Below are 11,724 nucleotides of genomic sequence, written 5' to 3'. Positions count from 1 at the left end.
GGGAACACCCTTGGAGAAAATTGCACATAGTTTTGCCCTGCTTATTTTATCTTTAAAATATATGTCAAATCACCACATCAAAGATCATCCCAGATGGCAACCTCAGGAGAGTCTGTGGCACCCAGTAGGTTATCAAAACACTTGGGGTATCTCTATCTCCTTGTATTGTAATTGCCTGTCTCCAAATGCATATAATAACTGACAGGCTGTAAGTGTCGAGGATAAAGGCTAATTCCTTTCCTTATACAGAACTTCTAGCACAGTACCCAGCACAGAGCAAGTACTTGGTAATTTGTTAAAGGGTGTCAAGCCATCAAAAGTAGAATCTGAAACCAGGAGCCCAATAAAATCACTCCAATAAAATCATCCCATATAGGTACGATTCATATGTGCTGGTGTCCCGCCAACAACACGTTTTCACCCTGCTGATTTTATCCTCCATTCGTCTATTCGCCACCTCTCCCATCCCAAAAGATTCACACAACTCATCACCTACGTAACATAGTTACACGCCCCCTTCCGACACCCACGCCCTCAATTTTCGCCGCCGGGTCCGTCACTCTGTCAGTTCCCCCGTCTCCTCACCCCCTCTCACTTCCGTTCCCCTGTCCCAGCGCGGCTGGAGGCAGGACATGCCTACGCCTTCAGCCCAAAACAAGTGCTACAAACCTCCGCCTCGTCCGCCCTCCCGGTGGCGGCCGACGGCCCATGCCTTCTGGCCTCTGAGAGCAGCTGCGCCGGCAGTGGCCAGACCCAGCCTACCGATGGCCCTTACTTAGGGTCGGTCATAATAGAGACGCGCACTGGATATTTCCCAGGCGCCCTGGGGCGACGTACAATGGAGCTCCCACAATCCTCTTCGCCTCCGCTCGGTCCACCCCCAAACTCCGGTATTAACCCCTTCACGTCTATGTTCATTGGCCCATCGACGACCCCTGGCACGCAGATTGCTTTGTGGAGATCCCGGACACTTAATTGGTAAAATACATAAAAGACCGGGCCTGTCCCTTAGTTATAGTTATCTATTGAAGATTTTCTCAACTTGCTTATAAGTTGACTTGTAAGCTTACTAACTCATTTTTAAATAGGAGCTTAACTTGTTAAGTTGACAACATGAACGGTTTATAATGATGTGTTTAAGCTTCCGGACCTACCGAAACTCTCAATTTCCTCTTTCTAATGGTTCACCTTGAACCTGTGCCTTTTCTACCCTCCATTCCCCATCCCTTTTTGGCTCTTGACTGATTATTTAACTGCATACCTCAATGGTTAAGGGCACAGGCTTTGTAAACCTGACTTTCTGGGTTTGAATCTCCATTCTACCGCTATGCAACCGTGGAATCTTGGGCAGGGGATTTAAGCACGCTATTCCTTGGCTTCCTCATCTGTAGAATGGGTATGATAGTAGGTTGTAGTGAGAATTTTAAAAGTCACATGCAAGCAGCACCTAAAACATTGCCTAGCACAGAGTTAAGTGGTATATTGAAATAGAAATTATAATTATTGACGTTAATGGATATGTCTTCTCAGCTAAGACCTTCTCGCTGATAAATAATAAACGGCAATCATGGTTAACGTTTGAGCATCTGTGAACCAGGTACTATGTTAAGTGCTTTACACACAATTTTGTTGTTGTTCTTTAATCGTCATGATCATTGGCGGTAGTTGTAAGTACTATCCTTCTCTCTCCTCCTCTTTGTTTTTCTAAGCAGCTAAGAAAATTCAGGCCAGGAGCTTCCCTGGTGACGCAGTGGTTAAGAATCCACCTGCCAATGCAGGGGACACGGTTTCGAGCCCTGGTCCGGGAAGATCCCACATGCTGCGGAATAACTAAGCCCATGCGCCACAACTACAGAGCCTGCGTGCCGCACCTACTGAGCCCGTGTGCCACAACTACTGAAGCCCGTGCACCTAGAGCCCGTGCTCCACAACAAAAGAAGCCACTGCAATGAGAAGCTAGTGCACTGCAATGAAAAGTAGCCCCCGCTTGCTGCAGCTAAAGAAAGCCCACGTGCAGCAACAAGGACTCAACGCAGCCAAAAATTAATTAATTAATTAATTAATTTAAAAAAAAGGAACATAAGGGTTCATATATCTTAAAAAAAAAGAGAGAGAAAATTCAGGCCAGTGAGATAGCAGATACCTCAATAACTTGCCCACGGTCACAGAGGTAATAACAAATAGAGCCAAGACTTAAACTCAGAGATGTCTTGGCCCTTCTCAAATATCACTGAGAAAACGGCCATAAATTCTTTTTGAGTGTTCTTCTTTTCCCTAAGAGTTGCCTCAATATCCATGCAGGTCAGGAAGGCTAGGTTCTCTTCAGAGACAGAAGGGACAGCAGGCAATAAAGCAAGGGTCTCTCCTTTGAAGGCTGACAGCAAAGATGACTAAAATAGCAAGTCAGAGTGAGCTCAATTATTGTGCCCTATTGTGCCACACAGGCCCCATTACTGCCCAAGGCCACTGGAGATAAAAGGTGCAGGACCCACAACTCACCGCATCAGTCTCTAAAACTTGGATATTATAAAATATTTTGCTTGTTTTAAGACAGCACCAAGAGACTCTTTAATATACTATTCTGACTCCAGGTAAAGTGGTAGTAATTTCCACATTAGCAGCAGGTAGAATAAGGTATTTCTACCTCAGCCCAAGAGCACAGGGAAGTCTCCTCTTTCCCAGATAAAAACAAAAAAGGAATACCCTCCTTTCCCTCAGAGCCTACAGTACCCAGGGTCTTGTTACGCTTACTCCACACCTACCCACTCCCACCTCCCAACTTATTCTCAGGCCGTCCACAATGTTTTTTTTCAGGAGAAAGACTGGTGATGATAAAGGGACTGGTGAAGGAGAAGAAGGTAAGTCCCCAAATTTGCTGAAGGTAAACCAAGTACTGCTTTGTCCCCACTCCTGTACCACTTTTGTAGCTCCCTGACCTTCTTTACTCCTTTATGGCACTTCAGAACTCATTACCCTGCACACCCAGGAAAGCCTCTGGGCTTAAATTGCAGAAGAATCAACTTAGCTTTTTCTCTTCACAACACCCAACAATAGCACACGTGTCTGGGCTTGGTTTTCTACTTAAAGTGGCTAAGTTTAGATTCTTCTCCCATATAGGCCATCACGCTGGCACAACATTGTGGGTCAACTATACTCCAATAAATTTTTTTTAAGTGGCTAAGTTTAAAAAGAAAAAGGAGAGATAGCATGAGAAAGCTTTTAACTTAATTTCCTCCATTATTTCTAGTGTCAAACTATTAGAAAATGTCAGCATAAGGGTAAGGCTGAGAGAAGTCCAGTTCCAGAGGCCTGGTGCAAAGCAAAAGTGTTGACAGAGGGAAAACAAGCAGACAAGGGTGTCTCTAGGGCCAGTAGAAATAAACAAAGCAGAGAGGTTGAGTGCAGATCTCAGACACAAACAAGAGACCCTGCCCTTAACAGCTCCTTTCACCCTAAACCACATATCCCCATTCCAGAGACTTCATCTGCTTTAAATTCTCCCAACCAACCCTGTTCTTTCACTGCTGGGCATCTTGCCCTGATCACAGAAACCACCACCAGCTGCTATTGCTTAGCAAAGAGAGTAGGTAAGGGGAGAGGATATTCCTAAACCCAATGTTAGAAAGGGAGATGTGTTCCCATCATCTCATCCCAGTTTTTCTCATAACATAATTTTAGAAAGTGTCATACATAGTTTGTGTTCAAGTTCTGCAGTGCTTTCTGTGGTATTTTTCAGTTATATGTTTCTTAAGGGCTGATCTGGGGTCCTGATACACATATAACAGTGTTTCTATAGTGTACACACACTGCTGGTGCCCAGTTCAGGCCCCCTTTGCAAGGCAGATGGACGCACCCCCAGAAGCTGTGGGTGTTAGCAGCTGACTACACCCGCTTCCTTTTCTGGATAATTGTACTCTGCAGAATAAGAGCTTCAGTACTCTACAAGACTTCTACTCTCCACACACCCCTGCAACCTGCAGTCAATTACTGATGATGAGAGTACATAATGCCAGACTTTGCCTCAAGGTAGACCAATTTTGTGGTGCAAAATCTATCCCAGCACTCCTTGTGGGGTCAGGTTGAAGCTGGTTTCCAGCCGGCTTAAGTTTTTTCCCCCTGCCGTATCCTGCTTCCTTCACTCCCCTGCACTTGAGAGCACTCCCCTGATAAATCACATGAAGAACCCCCCCTCCCCGCACCTTAGTCTCAGGCTCTGCTTCAGGCAACTCTCCCTTAGACTTTTTTTTAACTGAAATATAGTTGATTCACAATGTTGTGTTAGTTTGGTATACAGCAAAGTGACTCAGATATATATATATATATTTTTTTCATATTATTTTCCATTATGGCTTATTACAGGATATTGAATATAGTTCCCTATGCTATACAGTAGGACCTTGTTGTTTATCCATTTTATATCTAATGGTTTGTATCTGCTAATCACAAATTCCTAATTTATCCCTCCCCCACCCCCTTTCTCTTTGGTAACCATAAGTTTGTTTTCTGTGTCTTTGAGTCTCTCTCTGTTTTGTAAGTTCATTTGTATCATTTTTTTAGATTCCACATACAGCTCATATCATATATTTGTCTTTCTCTGTCTGACTTACTTCACTTAGTATGATAATCTCTAGTTCCATCCATGTTGCTGCAAATGGCATTATTTCATTCTTTTTTATAGCTGAGTAGTATTCCATTGTGTATATATACCCCACATCTTTATCCATTCATCTGTCAATGGACATTTAGGTTGCTTCCATGTCTTGGCTATTGTTAAGTAGTGGTGGTATGAACATTGGGGTGCATGTATCTTTTCAAATTAGAGTTCTCTCTGCATATATGCCCAGGAGTGGGATTGCTGGATCATATGGCAACTCTATTTTTAGTTTTTTGAGGAACCTCTATACTGTTTTCCATAGTGGCTGTACCAATTTACATTCCTACCAACAGTGTAGGAGGGTTTCCTTTCCTAAGACTTTGTTTTATCTCATGTTTATCAGAGGACTAAGCAAGCAAGGCCCTCTGTAGGCCCCCCATTGTAGGCAGAACAGTCATAACCATCTCTGGGGAAGCCAGGGGTGAGTTAAGGTGCAACTAGATAGGGACCCTCAAATTAAACTTGGATATATGACCTAACAAATGAAAATGAGGCTCAGCCTATTCATAACATCTCTTGTCTTGCTGACATTAACAGACTACATTCACTGAAATTAGAAATGAAAGTAAATTCTTTCATGCTTCATTGTAGTTCTTTTTCAGTACAGAATCTGAAAAAATCTTATAATTGTTAGAAAAAGCTATGTGACACTCCTTAAAAATTTGGTTAGATTGTAATTATTTTGTGATAGATATTCTTGCTCTAATAACACGCATCTTAAATTTATCAGTTCTTGGTTGTTTCATTTCTGTTAACTGTAAACCGTTACTGAAGATGGCCAAAGAACAAGCCCAAGGTTGGATACCCGATAAGGATGCTCTTATTAATCTAGAAGTGTTAAAAAAAAAAAAAACAGACCAGATTACCAGTTTGCAAATAATAAAAATATATCCTAATTTAATAATTCTGCTATGACTCATAAGACATATTGGGGTCATTATTATAAACCTTGATCATAATATTGTAGAAGTATATAGATATTGGTTGAGTAGGGTTCAGGTTGAAAAAGGATTTAGGTTGAAAATGACCAGATTTTTAAAATTACATTTGCAGACATACAAAGTCCTTATCTTCTGGCATCACATTCAGTTTTTTTCCTCCAACACATAAATCCTATTATATATCCTTTGTAAAGCCACCCATACCAAAACAGTTAACTAAATATCACTCTTCTGGCTTAAAATAAAAGAGCCAAGGCAATTCTTTTCACTGGGATTATCCTCTCAATTAACTTCCATCTAAATTAAAACCTAAACATATCTGAAAACTTATTTCTGTATATTTGAATATATTCCTTGTAGTGTGACCTCTCATCATTAATTCCCTTTTTTATTTATTATTATTTTTTATTTATATGAATTTATTTGTTATGTTATTATTTATTTCAATTCCTTTTTATTTGTTATTTAGCAAAATATATTGATTGTATCCTCCCTTGAAAAAAGTCAGATTATGGAGGGTCTTTTAAGTGGTTGTTTTTGATTTGGTAACTGAAATAAGCATTTCCTATTTCATAAGAATAAAATATCATTATTTAAAAATTTATACTAATCTGAGAAATATTGGTTGTTTCTGAAAAGCCCTTTCTACATTAGTCAAATAAATCTCAATGTTTATAATAGTATTTTAGTTCTGTACAAGATTTTCAGTATAGCATAGGAAAGAATACTATTTTAACTTGCATAACACAGGTATACTGAAGAGGAGAGATGACTTTCCTAACTTACTTGTAATAATGGTTAAATGAAGTCTTGGTAAGAGCAATTGAAGAATGGAGAATTACTCATTAAAAATTTTAAAGTGCTAAAACATTGGAATGGATAGAATTATACAGGGGAATAATATATCTTATTTCCTTTTCAGAAAGAATAAGAAAATTATATGAGGGCAGATATGTACATTTTATTACAATAGTACCCTCTGTTGGTATTTCTCAAACATTTTCTGGCCACCAACCCTTAAGTGTTTCCATGATTGTATATGATTAATATCACATCATCCATTTCTAATAAAAAACATTTGCTAAGTCCTTCATCTTTCAACATTCACCAGTTTCACCACAAAAATTATATGAAATTTCAGTGTCACTGTTTGATCCAAAATGCCCATCTTTCCTGGCCTAGTTGACAGACACTCATATTCTAAAATCCCAGGCCAAATGTCACTCCCTCTGTGAAGACCTTCCCAGTCTCCGTTTTCCTATGCAGAATTCATCCTTTCCTTAAATGTGCACTCATAGGTCTTTATACATACCTCTGTTAGACCTTACATCTTACTATATTATATGTTGTATCAATTAGCAATTGTGTGTGCCTGTCATTAAGAAACCCATTATTTTTCTATCACATAAAAGAAATCCGAAGGTAGGCAGTTCAATATTGTTACAGCAGCTCCTTTCATCTTTTTGCTATGTTTTCCAAGCTCAAGCTCTGCCTTCCTAACTCAAAGTTTCCTCAGTGTAACAATATAGTTGCTGTAGTTCCAGCCATCACACCCGTGTCCTAGGCAAGAATGAATAAAAAGGTAATGCCTCCCAGCTTAGCAACTTCATAAACATCATCACTCCTCCTCCCCTCCCCAGTGCATGTATGTGCATACACACATACACATGGACAAAATTATGAAGCTTTCTAGGAAGCCCCACCCAACAACTTCCACCTACATACCATTGACCTATATTTAGTCACATGGGCACCCCTATCTGAAAGGAAGGCTGAGAAATTACATTATTTCCCATTTGGGTACATAGCCACCCCCCAACAAAACCACATTTTATCACTTAGAAAGAATGGGGAGAAAGGTATGTGATAGACAACTAGCAATCTCTGTCACATTTTTTTCACTTTTTAAAAAATCATATATGTTTCCTTACCTAGATTGTAAAATCTTGGATGGTTTAGAGTATGTCATATTTATTTTGTATTTCCAGGGCCTAGCGTAGTGCAAGACACTGTTTACTGTTTATTTCCTTCACCTACAATATGAAGGGTTATTCTATGTAATCTGCCTGGATAAAAAAGATTTCATGTTTTACCAGAATAATTTTCCATGCTTTGTATTGACTTTATCATGTCCGTGATTATTTAAGAAAACAAAGTTGCCTCACTTATGAAAGAGCTAATGTTCTTGTTAGTTATATTACTTCTATGTTTATTAAATGCTTTATTGTTCCTTTCATATGAATAGCCAAATATTGTTTCTTTTCACCAACTCTCCTATTTTAAGTATCCAAATCTCCTGACTTTTGATTTTGTTTCCTTCCTAAGATTGACTCCTAAATGTAAAATGAAATACAATAACTTTCAGGATATATTTTCTACCAGGCCCCTGGACAATCAAAAACTTGTACTTTCACCTTAGAAAAAGATGCTAGAAACTATTATGTTTATTCAATGTTACTATTGATGAGACACATGGGAAGACTTATCTAATCAGAAGAGATGCTCAGCCTTCTCCAGGTTAAATTTGTATGGGCAAAATGTTATTAACATAAAGATTTCAAAATTGTATGCTAAATGGGAAGTACCTAGAGATTTCTCAAGGCCCTTGGTCTCCATGATGTTTCTATTTGTCAGAGTCCTGGTGATTCTTTGCCTGAGAATATTAGGCAGTAGCAGTATAGCATGACCAGTTATAATTTCAGTTACTATTTTAAACCGCTTCTTGGCCACAACCTTATTATTAATTTGAATCTAGCATCTTCAAGGCCAGTGGTTTTTAAATGAGTATGTGCATCAGACTTAACCTATGGATTTCCATTAAAATAAAGTTTTTTTGGTAACTGCTCCAGATTTACTGAATCTCTTTAGTTGGTATTCTTGATATCCTGTCAATATATATTCTTCCTGTATGTTTGGTATGTTCATGGTATAGAATGTACATTATATCTCTATTATTACTTTTCTTACAGCTTTTTCTCTAAAAACAACTATGTTCATCTATTTTTGTAAATCAGATGTAACAGTTACTGTCTGATGACAATAAGCTCAATCATTATCCTTATAGATATTTTGTCTAAAACTTTGGGAATTGGCTTTATTATTGGGATTGTCTCTTATATCATACATTTTGGCCCATTGGTTTATCTTCTAGGAAAAAGGATAAGCAGATAATTTAATTCAAGAAAGAAAAAAAGGGAGGGGGACTCTGACTAGAGAACTGAAACCCTAACTACTTTTGGGGAATTTTGGATTTCTTTTTCCTCTCCTCAGGCCTCTTAATTTCATGCTTTATAAAAGGCCCAGAAAGTAGAGCAAATCCTACATGCTGTGGTTCAGGGAATATCAAGCGATTTAGACAATGCCACTGCAGTGGGCTGAATGGTAACCCCCTGAAAGATATTTCCACTTCCTAATCCATGAAATCTTTGAATATTACAATATATGGTAAGCAAAAATAAAAAGATAAATTTAAGGATTTTGAGAGGAGACCTTATCCTAGATTATCCAGGTGGGCCCTACATCCAAAGACAAGTGTCTTTATAAAAGTGAGGCAGAGGAAGACTTGACAGACACACAAAGAAGGCAGTGTGATGAAGGCAGATGTTGAAGAAATGAAGCTACATGCGCATTAATGCCAGGGTAGCTACAAGAAGCTGAAAGAAGCAGGGAACCACTTCTCCCCTAGGGCCTCCAGAGTGAGTGTTGTCCTGCCAGATTTCAGATTTCTAGCCTTCACAACTGTGCAAGAATAAATTTCTGTTGTTTTAAGCCACCAAGTTTGTGGCAATTTGTTATAACAGCCTTAGGAAACTAATACAGCCACTAAGATGGTAGAACTTCTTGCCTCAGAAGTTCATAAAATTGAGCAGGCCATGGTTCAGAATTGAACTGTCTTAGATATGATTGGCTTCTTGAGGGAGAATGTGAGCTACTTTAACAGTAGAATGTTGTGCTTACATCCCTGCAGACTTCTCTGAGATCTGTGATACTACTAAAAATCAAGGAAGTAAACCAAGAAATCAGAATTTGGGTAATCTGGAGAATGACCTCATAGCTGGTTCAGCAGACTCTTCAGATCAGGGATGGGATATATTCCCTTGGTTTAATGTAGGCACTCTTGGCTCCTGGCTGAGAAGTGTACCACAAACTCTGATCATAATCAAACATACAAAATCTGATCATAATCCTTCTTTTAGTATTTAGTATTGTTTGTTTTGCAGTTTCAGATTTATGATCTCCATCACAGCTGTTGTTCCGTCAAACAATCAAGCAAAAGATTATATAGCAGAAAGAGCAGAAAAACCTGATACAGAGATATAAACAACCACTGTGGGAAACTTGGAGACTGGAACAACCATAAACAGAAACTTGACATATCATTGTGACACCTCAAGCAACAGTGACAATCCAGAATGATCACACCTTAGACATTAATGATGTATTTAAGGAAAAACTGAGAGCCCAAACTAGCCCCACACTCAGCCTGGACTCTGAGAATCAAAACTATGCTTTACTGTCTATATTAATATAACTTTGCTATTCCTCTGTCTTCATGAGCATCTCTTTATTTTCAGGACTGTCCTGCCCAGGCAAATGGTTTGATTGCTCATCCCAAGAACTTCCCCAGGATACAAGGTTGATATACAAAAGTGTCACTTTCCTGTATACCAGCAATGAACAAGTGGAATTTGAAATTAAAAACACAGTACTATTTACATTAGCACTCCCAAAATGAAATACTTAGGTGTAAATCTAACAAGATATATATAAGATCTATATAAGGAAAACTATAAAATTCTAATGAAAGAAATCAAACATGAACTAAATAAATGGAGAGATGTTTCACATTCATGGACAGGAAGACTCAATATTGTCAAGATGTCAGTTCTTTCCAAATTGATCTATAGATTCAATGCAATCCCAATCAAAATCCCAACAAATTATTTTGTGGATATCGACAAACTGATTCTAAAGTTTATATGGAAAAGCAAAAGACCCAGAATAGCCAATGCAATGTTGAAGAAGAAGAACAAAGTCAGAGAACTGACACTACCTGACCTGAAAACCTACTATAAAAGCTACAGTAATCAAAACAGTGTGGTATTGGCAAAAGACTAGACAAATAGATCAGTGGAACAGCACAAAGAGTCCCAGTTTAGACCCACATAAAATAATCTTTAACAAAGGTGTAAAGGCAGTACAATGGAGAAAAGATACCCTTTCCAACAAATAGTGCTGGAACAACTGGACATCCACATGCAAAAAAATTAGTCTAGACACAGACCGTATACCCTTCATAAGAATTTCCCAAAAGACTCACCAACTCTTCAATGGAAAGCATCAACAAAGTTTGCACCCTAAGTTTCTCTGAATTTCTTACTTCAATTCTTGCCTTGCTGCTTCCACCACTCTTGGACTGTTGTATCATGATTCTGAATCCTAATTGAGTCTCCACACTGAAATCTCTACTTTAAACCAAACTTCCAATTTTAATGAATTCTATCCTTACCCCTTCCCTCTGAGACACTGCCAAATCTTTGTGGAATAGATGTTCTCCCTTGCTGTGATAAGTAATATACTCAAGCTTTGTTTTTCAAATTGTGTTGGTGATATTTGGGGAGCTGATTTTATATATATATATATATATATATATATATAATTTAATATATATAGATGTAAATACATACACACTCATACGTTGCATCCATCAGTCACATGAAAAATTATAAGGGTTAGATCATAGATCATTGGGTCAAATTCAATATTTTTCTAATAGTAACTACAACGATAAAGATTGGTTGGCAATTCTCAATCCTGTTCAGTCTCTCACAACCCTCTTGAAGTTCATCAACTCTCTGGGTACTAAGTTATGCATCTGAGGAAGGTAGATCACTCCAGAGTTTCCTTCCAGGCTCAGACCCTCAAAGAAGGTAGGGAACTAATACATACGTATTACAATTATTCCATTCCATTATAATGGAAGGGAGGGACGAATTGGGTAAATGCATTCAGACTGGTACACCCAAGGGACAAACCAAACAAATTGAAGTGGGGCAAGAAGGGAGGATGCACAACAGTCATCAACTCCTAGTGGCTAAGAGCATAGTAAAGATGTATTAGTACATAATT

This window comes from Lipotes vexillifer, unplaced genomic scaffold (assembly GCF_000442215.2).
Source record: "Lipotes vexillifer unplaced genomic scaffold, Lipotes_vexillifer_v1.1 scaffold669, whole genome shotgun sequence".
NCBI lineage: Eukaryota > Metazoa > Chordata > Mammalia > Artiodactyla > Lipotidae > Lipotes > Lipotes vexillifer.
The sequence above is the reverse complement of the archived record's forward strand: the minus strand, read 5'-3'. Positions refer to the sequence as shown.